Below are 18,016 nucleotides of genomic sequence, written 5' to 3'. Positions count from 1 at the left end.
CATCTCGCTACACCTTTTTTACATGTATGTATCGCAAAATATCGAGCTACGTGTACCAGGCCAGTGCGCATGCGGCGGCACCGGCACTATACCAGCATTCTTTTGACACATACGTGTGGTTCAGGGCAAGATTAAAATAACGTTACAATCATTTTGGATACACAGTTTCATTTCATTCTATTAATATTGTTGAGTTGGCGCTGAACAAAGATTGATTTTGTGGGGTAGCGTATTCGTGATTTCATAGCGACGTCACGCAATTACCCATTGTTGGTATGCAGATAGGCCTACAGAATGAGGCTTGGTTGGCCATGGATTTTCGCACTTCCAAACTTTCGTTGGGTGGGGGGGGAGGTGAGGCCAAACACAATTAGTTGCGTTTACCGTGCGCGTGTTTTACATGTAATTATCCATGCGCTCTTAATTGTAAACACCCTCCCTGAGTTCGACGAGCTCATAGTGCTTTCATTCTCACGTCATGGGTCTCTTGTGGTGGTAGCATTTAGTCAACGCAGTCTGTGTTGGCGTTGACATAAATAGCAGCCTTTCTAAGCTCTGTCATCGACACATACAAGTACAATGAATGTCACCCGAGTGTAGACTTGTCGTGATAAGACGCTCAAGTAAAAGGGGTCAATATACGGAATAACAATACTATGGGAAAAGCTGTAAAATATTCTGTCTCTTGGGCTGAAAGTGTGAAAACAGTGACTTTGGCTGACTGATGATATATTATATAATAAAATATGACATTGCATAATAAAATATGTTATCATACATGCTATGCCTGTATTGCCATCCTCCTATTGTTTAGACGGCACTGAGATATGAACCCGTATTTTATCATGTTAAAATACGAATTATATTATATCATGCAACCATGCGCCATTCTGATTGGACGAGAGCTCATTCCAACGATCAACGATACTACATACTGTTTTAGCAGTGGTAAAATGGGTCCCTAAACCAGCATTTTCGAAAATTGCCCAGTCGGTGCATTTGAACGCAACGATCTATACTTAATCCGAAACAGTCCGCTTTGTTTCAAATACCAATATCCGAATTTCGATACACAGATAACAGTATGGGTCTGTAACTCACCTCTTGGTGAAAATAAGCTGGGGTCAATGATGAAAGACACCTCTGAAGCAGCCCATTGGGTTTAAACCAGCATTTTCGAAAATTGCCCAGTCGGTGCATTTGAACGTAACGATCTATACTTAATCCGAAACAGTCCGCTTTGTTTCAAATACCAATATCCGAATTTCGATACAAAGATAACAGTATGGGTCTGTAACTCACCTCTTGGTGAAAATAAGCTGGGGTCAATGATGAAAGACACCTCTGAAGCAGCCCATTTGGGTTTGATGTACACAAACCATTGCATTTGGGCAACGGCGCACCGTGCACCTTTGCTTGATTCAGCGGGAGTCGAGACAAGACACACATGAATATAGCATTCGTTAATAAATTGACACTTCCTCACAGTAACGGTATGTCAGATATTCTTTGCCAAAGATTGGGTTGTAACAGACGAGGATGTTCTAACGATGTAGACTAAGAAGTTCAAAATAAAAATGGGATTACTCCTTGTGACTGCGACGAAAGTTGACATCAAATGCAACAAGCGGTGTCAGCGTCCAGCTCTCGTATCGCTGAATCGGGCAGCACACTCAGCAAAACTGTGTCACAGTCCTGTCGTCCCAAGTCTAGATTATTTCAAATCTGCATGCTTGTTTGCTGGTACAATAACGTTCAAATTATCCATCATTCAAAAATAGCGCCTGTAACCTCACTGTACCAAGAATGAATGTTGCGATGGTCGACGCATCGGTACAAAATGAGAAAAATCTAAATAGATTTTTAGTATGCCAAAACTGCCAGGACTATTGTTCTTATGTAAATTTTCGAAAAAAAATTGTTACTTTTTCTTGTGATTTGAACTCTCGACCCATTTTCTGTGTCTGCAGCAGGTCGCATGCAGTGTTCGCGTTGCTTGTGAATGAAATGCAATGTTGATGACCGTAATGCGTTTGTTATCGTAGGATACTGTGTGCTTCTGTTGTCAACCTGATCCAAACTCATTAAAATGATCGGTCTCGGGCGCTGAATTTCCGACGTTCGATCTCTCATACAACCGTTTTCTGCATTTGGCGCTTAAAAGTGACGAAAATACCCAAGCAAGACAACAAAGACACACAAGTTGATATAATATAATAGCAAAATCCCCGTCGAAGTCGGGTATTCACTCGAATTTGGTACAATTCGCTCTATATTTCGCGCATTGCACCATAATCTCTTGTATACCCTCCCGCGGCGGCGGTTATTGGTTAAAGGGCAGTGGTCGTCGCGCTGCGCGTGCGCGATTTTTTGTTGATAAACATAATTTTTTAGTAACATAAGTCTTCTCAACTTCAATTGGAGTGAGATGGGAGTGGTCCCTCACTTTGTTAACGCCTTTGTAAGACTCAACATCATGCAATAGTAAAATATTAAGGTCGGAAACGAATTAGTGGTGTATTTCTATTTATAAACTTATGTAAGGCTACGAACATTGAGACACCGTGACTACACAGGGTACATGTCGCTGAGTTTACTGCACGCAGTCACAGTGAACAGATGGGTTCGATCGCGCGCGGTCACGCTGGTTTCACACAATGCTATGTACAGTACAGTAAAAATACATCATTAAAATGATCCGTATGTAAACCAGCAACAAGTACAATGCCTAACACAAAAACTACACTCAAGGCCATGATCGGCAAGCCAGAGCAGGACACGGGGCATGCTGTTGCTCCGATAAGGGAGATGGTCACCGCGTTGACGTACACTTGGCCCACGACCCACTGTTGATCACCATTTCTAACTTCTTCTTGTAATGCGTGGCAAGAAATAGTCAAATGACAGAAAAAAATAGACAAAACGGTATTCGCAGCATTTGACAGGAAAATTGCACGGCTGCACATAGGGACGTGTGGAGAGATCCTGTGCACGGTCATGGCAGTGATCAAACGGCTGGCTAGTGTAGGCCTACCGGTGCTACGCAAACTTCGTTGTTGTACCTCCTGATTGCTGGCTAGGTCTGAATCCTCTTTCAAATGAGATAACCCTACATAACAAGAAGACCTATGAAAGGTCCTTGGCTTGACTTGACACCTGTACTCGGAATTCTCGTTTGTGCCCCCGACGGGGTAAACTTCGTAGTGGAGCTGGATTCTCCACAGCCGAGTCTAGCGAGCCATATGTGCCCGGTTCTCTTGACACGGACGTTCATGCAGACCATGGAACAGATGCTTCTTGCTGTTGCGGGCGTTGCTCTGCGAGCTGTAGATTTCTGTAGCTTGCGTTATTGTCAATTCTACTCCTGTTGGGCCTCTTGAAATGGAAGCTCTCGTCCTTGCTATAGCCACGTCGTAGACTAGAGCCCGATTATTGATAGTCTGTTGACACACGCATACGGGTAAGTGTTTAGCTCCATGGCTCGAGCGATAACAGTAGCCGAGCCCCATTCAACTGATTCAAGAAAATCATGATCAAATGTGATCTCAATCCAGCGTGTAATTACTGTTCCATATTCAGTAGATATTTAACTTAGATTAATTGACCTTTTATTGCCTGTTAGATTTTGTAAGTTCGTATTCTTGTAACAGATCAGCTGCCATTTTAACAAGCGGCACTATCGCTAACATAATAATCAACCCGTAACCTAGTTCGGCGTTCTTTGATATGTTTTCAACAGGGGGGGGGGACCCTCAGGAGCATGCGCAGCGCAACGACCAATGCTCTTTAATTATATTTTCACTGTAACCGAACTACTTTACAGCAACGCGTACGCGTGACCTTCTGTGGTATGCGTGACCTTTGTCGGCACGTGAATATTTATGTAAAACAGCTGAGCGAATAAGACTTGTTAAAACTAACGTATTGTGATCATCGTCAAAATTTTGTTATTTTCAGTCAGTTCGCGGGCATAGCACTTAGGTACAAGAACAGTAACTGTTGTACCGAAAACATACAAACGAATTTGTATGTTTTGCCGACACCTGTCATCATTCGCGGCCGGTCCCATACGGTGCAGTGTTTTTATGTCGTTTACGCTGATGAAGATTACGGTCCCCGTTTGACAAGTTTCCTGTTGACGGGTATAAGTATCTTGGTGGTGAATTACATTGTTAACAGCCATAAATGAGCCACAAAAATCCAACCGCACTGAAAATGCTCGCGACAGACATGGTGCACATATTAGCCGATTTGTACCTGTCAGTGAGATTCACAGGGCAGGGCTTGATCGTGTCCGGTGTGGGTCTCGGATACAAGATACTAGGGAACGTCAAAATTCCGTTGAGGAACTTTAGGTCCTTCAAAGAAGTTTAGTTCTATTTAGGCAAGCAACTAACGAAAATATACGAGCAGACAATGTAATACCTTCCAAATGTTTTATTCGTGCATGCAGCAACAAAATAACGACCGAGTTACGACGCTCGCTACAGCTTACAGTGTACTCACTTCACGTTTTCCCTAATCCGCTGGCAAATTCCTTTCCAAAATGGTAAATTCGGCACATTTGACGTCTGAGGACATGTATAATTCTTGGAGATAAACTGACTGGTACGGCTATTAAATCCACTGTGCATTCATAGATGTCGCAGAGCTGCTTGCTCTTGCTCTATGCTCTCAGATCGATCAGCTGTTCATACTCGATCGAGTTTGAAATCGAACCCTGGCGCGGCGCGAGTATTGTGATCCGATTTTGGCGGGCCCAACAACTTTCGCAAAGGGATGAGGTTATGTATGACAACACGAAAAGACACTCATTTTACACACTCCAGCCTATGTTTTACGCCCACCGCCATTTTAAGCTCAAACTAAATCTTCTTCAAATTGTGAAAACTTGTGTCGATATCTTAATGTTTAAATTGTTCGCTTTAAAAGTTTGCCATAAACCCTCCCTTGAAGTGGAATGGCCCGACAGCGGAATAATATAAAGAAGTGATCCGGTTGTCATCACTCCTTAGCAACCAACTTTTTTGAGTACAGCGAGGAGAAAGCAAGGTCGCTTACAGTTGATTCGGAACGTCTGTAGGAAAACAGTCGTAACCAAAGCATGCATGTATGATAAAAGGGTTAATACACGAAGTTTGGGCGATACCGCGTCGTATTCTCGTGATGTGTCCACATTTTGACTTGTTGCACGCCTAAATATAGCATAACAAAATATGATATTGCATAATATAGCATGATAAAATATGATATTGCATAATATAATATTGCATAATATAATATAATATAATATAATATAATATAATATAATATAATATAATATAATATGTTATAGTATAATGTGATATATTATAGTATAATGTGATATATATATATATATATATATATATATATATATATATATATATATATATATATATATATATATATATATATATATATATATATATATAATTCCAATTAACACATGTTAGGGCCGAAAATTAATCAAAATGAACTGTTTTCTTTAATAAGTGTTAAGGTGTTATGATAGGAAAGCAAATATAGGCACTCTGTTGAGTCTTGTATGCATGGCGTTCTTTACTTATTTTATTTTATTATTTATCTTATTTATCAAATAAGTCCCGTTTAATTTCAGTGTAGCGGCCAGGACGCGCTCTTGCGACAATGTCCGCAAAATCGAATCAGTTGTCCCGCATGTATTCTCACATACTGCGGGTCACCTCAGGCGCACTCACTAGTCGACTGTGTTGGGTGTAGTCTCCAAGTAGTATCTGATCGGACCTTTATTTTTATGATTATTTTGAGGCTTATATTTTCGTACTTTTGGAGCTGAAGTAATTTAAAAAATGAAGCAGGACTTAATGATATTATAACTGGCTTTTAGTCCCACAGAGCTCTCTGATTGGCGGCATATACGGTATACGAGCTGCCACAGTTACTTGCCTGAAATTCTAGCATAGTGAAGCGGTCCCGGTATAGCTTGAATTGTGTCTTGTGAAACTAATCTGTTGCAAAGAATTACATAATCTGATTAACAACTGATACATATTGTCCCCAAAATCTACTTTTAAATGTCCCCAAAAAATAAACGGTAAAGGGAAAGAGTGTCCCGTGGGTTAAAATTCCTGGCTGCAACACCGCCGTTAGTACAACAGTGGTTACCCACAGATCTTTGCTCGGTTTTGGAGTTTGCTTTAAAATCAGGTCGTCTCAACCCTTTGTCAAAAAATATTCCCATCGCATACTCATGCTATTTTGTGTATTTGAGTTGGAAAAGAACTAATTAGTGACATTTACAAAGTGGGAAATTAGCAGTGACCTACAAGCAGAACGAAAATAATTTATATTGATAAATACTTTGTCATAAAACATACTTCACAATTTGAGGGACTGGTATGTATGGTCGTAATTGCCATTCAGATGAGTATAATTTTCCTCTGTATTTACTATTTTCTCTTTGAAATAGAGACCAATTAGACAAGTCTCAATTTTCTATTAAGGTTGTAAATGTTTACCAAGAAGAACGACCGGGCCAATATCATATTCAAGGAGAAAATTATGACGGTGACTTTGCACGGTACTGGAAAATTATACCCCATACCCCATCACTTCAAAACATAATTACAGGAAGGCTGTATACTTTATGGATGTCACCTTGTCAAATGGAAAGATTGCGGCCTCCTTTGAGGGAAAATGTCGGCGTTTGAAGTAGCGATCGTTGAAACATGACCCAAACGAGAAGCAAATTGAATGAATGGTTTTATGAATGCCGCTCATACTTGGCTCACTGTTATCAATCATAGGAAAAATAGCTCTGAAAGTATTTTCATCATTTTTCCATTAATTTATTTACCTGATAGCAAAACCTGCATTTTCTTCCCATCCTCCCTAAAGTACGTTGAAATACAAATGATTTATACAGCTGATACTTGCATAGTGTATGATAGTGTCAATATTACTGTTGGCGAATCAAATCTAGTCCGGACCGAAAATTCAAAATCATCGTTTGACATGATTTAATTCTAATCCTGACTACCATTCGGGGGTCGACACGGTTATTCGGACATTGACTTCTTGTACCGACTGAAACAGTATGGTCAACATCAACATTGGGTATTGCATATACATACAGGCTGTGTCGGTAAGTTTAATACGAGCACCTGGAGATCGAAACAAGATATTTTGTCATATCAATACCCATGTCGCTCCATCGTGATGTTGAACATAAAATGGCAACCGCGATAAAGTGTGGGTGGTAGAAATAGCGAGCTGAATCTCATAATGTTATCCTATGGTAGCTCGTTCCCTTAAAGTTCCAACCATTTTTGTACCACCGCTACCTGGAAATGAGTAAAGTGAAGGTATGTCGTCGCGGGCGCGACACTTGTTGACATTCTGCTGCTCCCAGTGGAAAAGGACAAAATGGCGACCACTCGGCTACGCACGACCATCCGGTACGCTCAAAATCGTAAGGTTTTTGGAGAAGAGGAGACTTGAAGCGGGATAACCATTTAAATACCATATTGTACCATAAATTATACTTGCAAATTTTATTCAGGACCCGATATCGTTTGTCACTGTGCTCAACGACATGTGGGGGAATATTGAGCGCTTGGTGTTCCTTTAGTGGAACGATCGGACAGTTTAAGAATGAAGCCTGCTTACATACTAGATATATCTATATTAAAAAACGTGGCCGAATAAACGTAGAGCCCGAAAGTATTAGGGTTTTCTTGATAACCCGTAAATTTTCAAATGCTTTCATTTGGTATATCATGAGTTGGTTACAACCTGTTTGTTGTGTCGCATCAGCATTCGCGTCATTTAAAGGCGGGTGAGACACTCGACGAACGCAGCACATATTACTTTCACCTCGATACGACACAGAACTCTCGAAGTATTTCACAAATAGAATAGATATATTGGAAAATACGCAAGATACTTACATAGAAGGACACGAATCCAAAACTCCCATCACAACATCATCGCTCTGAATGGTGTACAATGGTTGGTTTATTGTTTTCTGAATTGTCATTTAAGATAAACCAACAGATGTCAATTATAGTTTTCACTTTTGGAATACTCACTTTAATTAAATTCATTAATGTAATAGGTTCGTTTGATTAATCGATAACATCGCCCTCACTGTCGCATTTCCTTCATTATTGATTGCCAGAAGCTTCAACGTTTCCCTAGAAAAAAAACGTTCACCATCTACTTGCTATCTCTCTCTCTAAACAACATGGGACAGTGTCCCATGTAGTTGCAACGAGTAGCAATAGGTGGTTTTCCATGGAAAACACCTTTTAGCAGATGATGCACAAGCTACATCATCGCAGTTGGCAGAGTGCATTGATGTTAAAAGATATTTAACTAATCAAAATGCAAAGTCTGGATCAAGTACCACTCAAAGTACAGTGCACTGTAAACAATAGTTTCACATTGGTGATGACGTAAAGCTGGCCGGCAGGTGAAAGTTAATAAAATGATTAAAGTAAACGCATGACTGAATTCGTTGACAGTGCGCGATAACTTTAATGTCAGAAAGAGCATATAGAACGCATATGTTTTCCATATCGGTTGTAGACTGTTTCTTGTCTATTAAAGATACATTTTCTCTTTGCAACGCATGTTGCCTGTTGCAATAAAAGCTCATTTTAAACCTCTGCCCTAAGGCAGTAACACTACTATATTGCAAAGGCAGTGTCGTACATAGCAAACACGTGTGAGCAAACCGTCTGTGACTCGCCATCCATTATATTACATTTGCTAAGATCGTTGAAATTATCAAGCCAGTGCACTGTCTGAACAGGAATCTTTCCTGTCAAAATGTTCCACATTTTGGTCCAGTTACTTCAAGAGTGGGATACAGGATAATGCGGTCATGAAACAGGTCATGCAGACTTTTTTCGACTATACTGGACATAAAGCCTACGAAACATCTGGCACATATGGCAGATTTGTACCTTAAATTTAATGCAGGATCGACGAACATTGAGAGAATACAATCTCACATTCCTATAATACATATTCATCTCTCTCTCTCTCTCTCTCTCTCTCTCTCTCTCTCTCTCTCTCTCTCTCTCTCTCTCTCTCTCTCTCTCTCTCTCTCTCTCTCTCTCTCTCTCTCTCTCTCTCTCGTACACCACTTTCACACAACCGACCCTCAAAATGCCGCTCCGAATTCAGAATCGTTCAATCTGCTTCACATAGTCACGTGTTAGTCTGTTAAATTGCTTGAAATTGGTGATGTCATTTCAATTCATTAGCTAGCATCCACATAGTTGCATACTGTCAACATGGAAATGTGCCTGTCGAGTAGCCAATTAAAAGGGTATGATGCTTATTAATCACGCCCGAGAGACAATTCTTGCAACTTAGCATCAAATTTTTACAATACTTTTCCAAGCTACCGCTTGTGTGGTCTCATTTCCCACAAAAAAAAAATTTTCCCCTATGCAGTTAACAAGGCCATTTTGAATGTCACATATCAGCAAAATTAAGGCAGTTTGTTTCGCTGGTACCAAAATTTTCATGATGAGAATCACAAATATTGGTACATTTTAAGCAGTTATTTTGCTGGTTCGAAATTTTGCGCAAAGACCCCTTATTGTTTCCTTGCTTATGACAGCGAAAGGCGTAAACTGAAATATTCAGCCGTGTGCGGGCGCTCAGTCTAGTGTCAGAGGTCACGGAGCGCCGGAGCGCCCGCACACGGCTCAATCGTTCAGTCTTGGTGTAAAGTTGCCTTGAGGACTCAATTGTTGAGCGAAGATTTAACACCTACTCTGAGCCGTGTGTTACGTCAAACTTTTTCACATACTAAAGATTATGCGTGGGCATGGGTTGTAATGCCATTCCAAGGTGAAAACTAGAGATGTGATTACGGCTAGTGGTGACGTATGAAATCCTCAACACAGCTAGTTGCGTTGATTATTCCCTTGACGAGCACTAACTAGCAAATTCCTAGGGCGACGGGGACTTTGTGCGGAAACATGTGACAGTTTACTATGACGATAAAATCTTTCCAGCAGAGAGATGGAGAAAGACACATAGGGACCGGACTGAGCCATTATCTCTTTATCCGTTATCTTGAAATCTCATCGTTACCGCAACAACTTTAGTCACCCAATCGTTTGGAAACCCAATAAATTACTAAACCCCGTAATCAAACATTCTGTACATATTACTCTATGGAGACACTGTGTACAAGAGTTATCAAGGCAAATCTATGACACTACGCATACACCATGCATTTTGAGGAACGATGATTGATGATGTCTATTCTCTGTCGGGACACAATTTGAAAACAGCACAAAACATTCAACAGAATTTAAATCAAATTGCATATCGGAGCTATATCCGCCGAATTCAACAGCGTATCATAGTTCCGGGTAAAAAAAAAAAAGAAAATCACATTGATAAACACCGACCCATTTGAAGCGAGATGGTTTTAGATCAATATTTCATGCACGAACACCGTCCTTGTTTATTCTCTTTAACTGAGAGGGCTTCTGTTTGACAAGCTCAACCACAAATGCTTATTCACGTATCCTAGTTATTCCAACATCAACTTATTCTTATGACTCCAAGTCGATTACAGCAGGAGAACAAAGAATATTCTCCCCTTGTTTAAAAGAATATATTCAAGCCCTTGGTCCAATTATATAAAGTAAACATTTGTACATTCTTTCAGTACACCAACATATTCAATCATACGTACTGTCGGAATTCAATATCTCTGTTTTTTCAGGCAGATTATACTAGGTGTACATATGACAATTTCGAATTGTATGAAAGATACTCAATACAAGCCATACTTTCACAAAAACAACCACTACATGGAGTCTAAAAAGAATAGTGTTGTCAGCCCTTTTTTCCAATTTCTCTTTAAAAAAAATAATGTAAAACTGAGAGTTCGCACAGGGAAGATGGCGTATGGTAGGGGAAGATTAAAAAAATTACACACCGCTCGTATAATTTTCATGGTCGATAATGGTATTTTTTATATTGTCAGGTAACTGCGTCACATCAATGTTGATCCTGTAGTATTAGAGCGGCATATCTTCAACATCACCTATAGGTACATAGCACAAGTACAGTAACGCTTGACACAGGTCGCGCTAACTTCTTCAAGCAATACAGCACTTGGCATTGTCAAATGGAAATATTCATGCTTTTAGGGAACAGATATTCGGACTCTCACACTTTTACAATGCTTTTCTGATATACCACACGTGGTGTTCATTTTAAAGCTCATGGTAAGAAAACTATTAACCAGCTAAGTTTATCGACATTCAAAAATTTTACTTTTCTCCATAGACTTAACACAGGGGTGGCGGCCATTTTGAATTTTAAATATCGGTAAATCTTGGGTTATTTGTTTCTCTTGGTCCAAAATTCGCACGGACCACCGATTTTTATTCTGGATTTTGAAAGAGAATGGTTGAAAGATTCCTTGAGGAAACTTTGAGCAAAACTTTAAGTCTTTCACTTTCAAGGCGCATACTACCTTAACGTCTTTACTATGATATTGCACCGATGTTATCGCTGGCAGTCTAAATCGTACAGCGCCAGTAGCCTTGACTTTTGATGATCTCAAGTTCTCACCGTTTTTGTTTTGTATGCCAATTGCAAGGTCTTTTTCGACTCCCCAAGGCATGTTAAAAGACCAATTACTCAGATTGTCAACGCAACGACTGATGTTATACGTGTACCCACTATGATCTTGTTTTTACGTTTGAATTCAAATCAGGAGCAGGATTCACTTATCAATGCTGTCTATATATGTTCAGAATGAGTTGACAAGCTCAATACTATGTATTCCATAATGCTTTCAAGTTTGAAAGAAGACTAAAACACTGTAGTTGACATGAAAACAAAAATAGTGAAAGAAATTATCAAAAGTGACAGCTACTGGCCCTTTAGGTCAAGGCATTCCATAATGAATCCGGAGACGTACATGTTAGACGGGTGAGAAGCATTATTGGAATAGCAATCAGGCTTTTCTCTCGACTGCGCGATTACGCAAATTGCGCATTTCGAGCCATTGTCTGCCCTGAAAAAGTTACTGACAGCATGGAAAATTGCGCACAAAACACAGCAAGCAAAGACGTTCACATAAAACTGATATATGAGAGTGACCAAAACGTACAGCGCAGCGAACTATGTGTATCAATGATAGAATTTTGGAAAATTCCAGCGTTAGTATTATGTAGGCACGCGTATCGCAATGTAACAGAATTGGCTGATGGCCGAGCGGGGAGCGATGCATATTTTCATGGATTTAAACGTCCAAATTCGGACAGAATTGTATCCATGGGAACATGTATCCATGTATCAATGATAGAATTTTGGAAAATTCAAGCGTTAGTATTATGTAGGCACGCGTATCGCAATGTAACAGAATTGGCTGATCGCCGAGCGGGGAGCGATGCATATTTTCATGGATTTAAACGTCCAAATTCGGACAGAATTGTATCCATGGGAACAAACACGTCAAATTCTGAGTCGAAAAAAACTGTGGGTGACAAATCGACAGAAGATAGAGAACAGCTAAGCACATCACAAGCTGACAAACGCCATGATGTCGATATTAGTACGGGTGTTGCATGCGATATAGACGACTCGATAGAACTGGGTAACGATCATAATGATATCGTAGAAGCCCTTCCTAGGAAGGCAAAATCGACATCAAAAGTGACTGCCCCCTAAAATGTCAAGTCAAGTCAAACCTCCTAATTTTGATGAATGAGACAGAAAGCGCCCCTTTCAATGAACATCCATGCAGAGAAAACACTGAGTAATGGCTGCGTGTTTTGGAGTCATGAGGAGGAAATTGTATAATATAGACTTGACGCAGGCATGCGGGGAAGACCCTTTTAATTTACAGCTACCGTCCGCGGAAGGTTGCTGGTGGTCTTACAGAGAACACATCAGGATCAACAAAATCTTATAATGGTCATCATGACCAGCAAATACACTTTCCTTGTTATATTTTACTAACTTATGGAAACGAATAAGGATTAATCCAAGGAGCGTCGATCGGAAAGAGACGGCGATATTGCATTGTGCATAAAATGGCCAAAACAATGGTCAGCAAAATTGTAGGAAAATTTACTATCTTAGGCCTACAGGCGTCATTTGATTTTTTTCATTTTGTTGAGTACACCGACAGACACCTAAACCAGTCAAAACGAGCGAAAACGATACGTTCTAATTTGATCGTCGTTAACGCATGTGGGCACAACGCAAAACTCTCTATTTTTAGTAAGCTTCTGTTGCACAGTCGTGTCATCGCCAAAAATATGGAAAATATGAGAGCACGTCCGTGTAAATAAGCACACCCGTTCTAGGTGAAATTGATAGGGACGATATTTAGTGTCCATGGAAATAACACGTCAGGTGTTTAGTTCCCTCACACGTGAAATTTTACTGTAAATGGACTTGTCACGGGAAAGATGTTTTGTTGTATATTTACATTATAGTAAGTTGTTTTGTTTCGGCTTTCGTCGAAATGTAGTTTAATTTTCGCTTACTTCTCCGTAGCCATCACGTGATCAATTTCCATCTGTTTCGTTGTATATAATCACATATATAGAAATTCTTATCGATGATAAAATCTGGCAAGCCCTCATGGTGTCCCAAAAGACATTAAAAATACAACTGAAAACACACTATCCGTCATGACTTCTCGTAAAGCGTATTTGACAAAGAAAATTTACTATGTTGTCGCAAACATGTTACTGGCAACAAGACAAATCATGTCGACGCCGCGTGGCCTTTTCTTACGTGTAGAGAAACACAGACGGCTTGCCAATCGCTCATCTGCACTGTGGATGTCGACGAATATCCTATGATTTATAGCATGTGCAGTTTTCACGGCCTTCCCTCTGAAAAGAAACGATTGTCAAATGCTGCCAAAAATAGATTAATGCGATAGGTAACCCTTATTTATGGACGTGAGCAATCTTTCAACTACAGATTTGACGAGGTGTCGGTGTCGTTGCATTCGCATAAAACTCGCAACTATATTGTGAATAGAGCGAACATGGTCTTTTCCGATATGTTACTCTGATAGTAAGCTACACTGAACGGGGTTCAAACAATGCGCTTCATCACTCAAATCCAGCGGATTGACCTTGACTCAGACCAAAACAGAAAAAACAACAACTTAAAACATACATAAATCCTGTTAATAAATCAACGTATACGGGAGCTAACAGTATTGACAGGTATATATTACTGTATTGAACGACCCGATTGACTTTCGACAACGTTTAAGTCAACAGCCCCAACGCTACACAATATCGCTTTAAAGTGTCGCTGCCTTTATTTTCACTGCAAGCCTTTCAAGTCTCTCTCACATCTGAAGTATTCACTGAAAAAAAAATTCGAACTAAATTGACAGAACATAAAAAGTCGAGCAACAATACTTAGCTAAAACTTCCTTTATCACCACCATGTAATAATATATGAAATGAAGAGGTAAGTTCTGATTCATAACTCTCGTGCAGATCATCCTGATGTTGATTTCAGTGGCGTTGTGAACATACCCTTTTTCAGTATGCAATTCAGTGTCCTCGCATAAGCAATGTTCGACCAATCATAAAAATATAGCCTCCAGTGAAAAGTCCAAGCACTTTTTCGCTTTTTGATTTTATTGTACACGAAGGCCTTCTGCTCATATGTAGCAGGTTAAATTAACAGTTAGATAAAAACGGGCGTAAATGAGTACAGGGAAACCAAACTCTTACATCTGTTGCGATGGCTCGTGCAACCAAATAAAAGTGAAATACGAGGTGGTATTAAATGTTTGCCCAGAAAAAAAACGGATTTGATAAAGTCACCTCTGACTTGCAGGAAGATTGATGATAGCAGTGACGCTGTCAATCAACAAGAAACATAAAAAAAAGATCAACCTTTCGGAGAATTCTTACCTCCGAGTCGATATTTCATGCAGATCCCGCCGTCCAAAGACAAAGTCGTAATATTGCTGTCGAACAATTGCCCCCACCAGTCTGTCGCCAGTCAACGTTACTGACGTGTTCAGAATTAAAACGCAAGACATGTATTTAATGTGATTATACCGTTATTATTAATAACACTGACGGCATATTTTGGCTTACCAAAAACAGATGTTGTTTACGCGCAAATTGTCTCCTGTGAAACTCTACGAGTAGCGTGCATAGAATTTTTTTTCAGAAAACGGTCGTTTTTAGCTAGGCAATGCTAGAATGAAATGTCCCGACACGTTTCCTGATCAACTTACTTTCCCCTAAAATAGCCACTGTTATAAAAATCGTGGTTAAATTCTCTTAATTTGTAATGTAAATATTTTGCAGACGGTTTCAAAGATTTTGTATTCAGTTATATTATTTTACTTGTAACATCTCCCTGTATCTGACTCATCATAACATTATACCCACAGCAAAACAACGAATCATTCTGCATCTGTTGGTAATTATCCACGTAATTTCTACAACTTGCACAAATATGTGAAACTATGTTCACTACGTATGTCAACTATAGATAATTCAAATAAGCAGTAGATCGTAGAGTTCTTCAGAACGTACAAGTCGTGCTACTTCAATAAGATGTCTGTGTGAGAATACATATCGCCCCCTCCCCCGCAAAAAAAAATCAGATTCACTTCTAAATGTCTTCCGCATTACTTCGATACTTCTTCTGCTTTGCCTTAAGGCAGTATGCGCCTCGAAAGTGAAGGACTTAAACTTTTGCTCAAATTTTCCTCAAAGAATATCTCAATCATTCTCTTTCAAAATCAACTCAAGAACAAAAATCGGGGGTTACCGTGCAAATTTTGGAACTAGAGACACAAATAACCCAAGATTTACAGATATTTAAAATTCAAAATGGCCGTCATCCCTGTGTTAACTCTGTGGAGAAAAATAAAATATAATTGTCGATTTTCGAAAACTAAGCCTGGTGAAAATTTTTCTCACACCAAGAGCTTTAAAATGAACTCCCACTAGTGGTAGTTCAGAAAAGAATTGAAAAAATTGGATTGACAGTCCTGATATCTGTCCCCGACTACCTTAATCTTATTTCATGTGTTTTCAAACATTGACTGTAGGGAAAACTGGGGTCTATGGTTCAAACAACTCAGCATTTCAATATCAAACACAGTAATCGTAAAGCCCTAACAATTTCAAATTAATTTTTTGCACACGCTCATGAAATTTAGTCTCGCGAGAAAAGTGTGCGTTGGTATTACAAGTATTGGGCCGGGGATCACCTCGAAACATAATCTTGCTGACCTTAGAATATATAGGATCTTCTTGATATATATTTGTACAGGTAAAAAGCGACATGTACATTTACATTCAACGATTAACGATATAGTTCATGAAGTATATTGCAATTAAACAGTCGTGGTGTTTGACACATAAGGCTATTTGGTAACGGATAGAGAGGTAGGAGAAAGGGGAGGGGTAGAGACGGAGACATAGACAGACATACAGGTAGGCAGACACATACAGACAGACCCGAGAGAGGCATATACAGACAATCCCCACAGTCTTGCGGCCTTCCCCGCACAGTTAATGTTCGTTGACCTCTCTTGCCGCCGTTGCGTCTGCAAACTGATGCTAACAATTCCCCTTGCCCTTAACTGTTTCGACTATCTCATGTGCAATGATGCAATATGCCCGCCACAAATGGAAAAATAATATTTAGATATCATTGAAAAGCGTTGCATAAATCTTGATAGTTATTTTTTTCAGAGTCAATTTCCTCTCTTTACTTTGGTTGGGTATTTTTTTAAATACAAGTGACGAATTAGCGTCGCGGAATTCGTAAATTAATGCCGTCCTTGGTTTGACACATGACTTAGTAATTCATTCTGTACAAAAGGAGAAAATCGAAGGTCCTGCTTTCAAAGTGTGTTAGTTTAACGCCCTTGAGTAACCCTGTGCTGTGCATTACCCTACACTTGCAGCCTTCAAGTGGTCACTTGAGTGATGTCGTTTTGCATCAGTCTTCGTGCACCATATACTCTGAGGGACATATTTGCCTGAGGGTTCTGCAACGTGTGAAATCTCGTGGAACAACTATGTTTAGATTTGTCGTGGTTAGGGAGAACAGCTTGTTGGCACGCGAAGGCAGAACATGCGTGTCTGATCGTTGAATGCAAAACCGCCAAAGGCAACTTGTCCCCCTACAAGCTTTTATCAGTTGCCGATGTCTGTATTCGCGTCGACTTCGCGTTACGCATGCACGTCCAAACATTTGCGAGCGTGAAAGAGGTCACGTTGTTTAAAATGAGGTTACTGTACACCTCGATTTGCGATAAACGACATTGACACTAACAGTACCGATTTCACAAATGTAAAGCGAAACCGTGAATTTTACATCGTGCACGCAGCGCCGATGAGATTTCTACCAGTACTGCTTACTCCGAAGATTATCAAATGAGTTTTTTTAATTTTCTATATAAAATGTGACGGCCGCTTTGAGCACGTCAGATTTGAGAGCATGCTGTATGGTTAGATGCAAACCAGCGCTAACAAATCTACAGAAGACTATGACAATTTTACAGAAATTCTATTGATAGCATTTCTGAACAGTTTGCGTTGTAGAATGTTGCAAGTAGCTAGATCCCGCTAAACTGAGTGGCATAATTATGCTAACATGATCGATCGCGGGTAGATAAGAGTCAAAATTGCAAAATGAAAATCAAACATCACTGCGCTCATGCAGTGCTGGACAACAAATAAATAAACCAAAATGGGTGATCAATCATGCTCAGTACTTTAACCCTTCATCAAGAAACGTTTTTATTATCAAGATTACGTTGGTACTCTTCAACGTATATATTAAATCACGGGTTGAACGCAATCGTCGCTGTGAAGGCACGTTCGTGGGAAAGCAATTTAAATGCTTTTGAAATCCATTCTGCAACCGGAACTGAACAAATTTCCATAACTACATCGCTCGAAATCCCTTGTGAGGTTTTGACTTCACTTGCTAAATGTTAAAATCACCTGAAGCG

At 39.8% G+C, this 18,016-nt stretch overlaps 1 protein-coding gene across 1 annotated transcript in view; it reads right to left on the bottom strand.

Moving 5' to 3' along the window:
- Positions 1-15,033, bottom strand: part of LOC139115388 (glycine receptor subunit alpha-2-like) — a 101,897-nt gene extending 86,864 nt beyond the window's left edge. Inside the window, exon 1 of the mRNA XM_070677465.1 lies at positions 14,943-15,033. The gene's annotated coding sequence lies outside the window, so the exon portion shown is untranslated. The remainder of the gene's footprint in view (positions 1-14,942) is intronic.
- Positions 15,034-18,016: the final 2,983 nt, after the last annotated feature.

This window comes from Ptychodera flava, chromosome 17 (genome assembly GCF_041260155.1).
Source record: "Ptychodera flava strain L36383 chromosome 17, AS_Pfla_20210202, whole genome shotgun sequence".
NCBI lineage: Eukaryota > Metazoa > Hemichordata > Enteropneusta > Ptychoderidae > Ptychodera > Ptychodera flava.
Note: the sequence above shows the minus strand (reverse complement) of the source record. Positions and strands in the feature narration are given on the sequence as shown.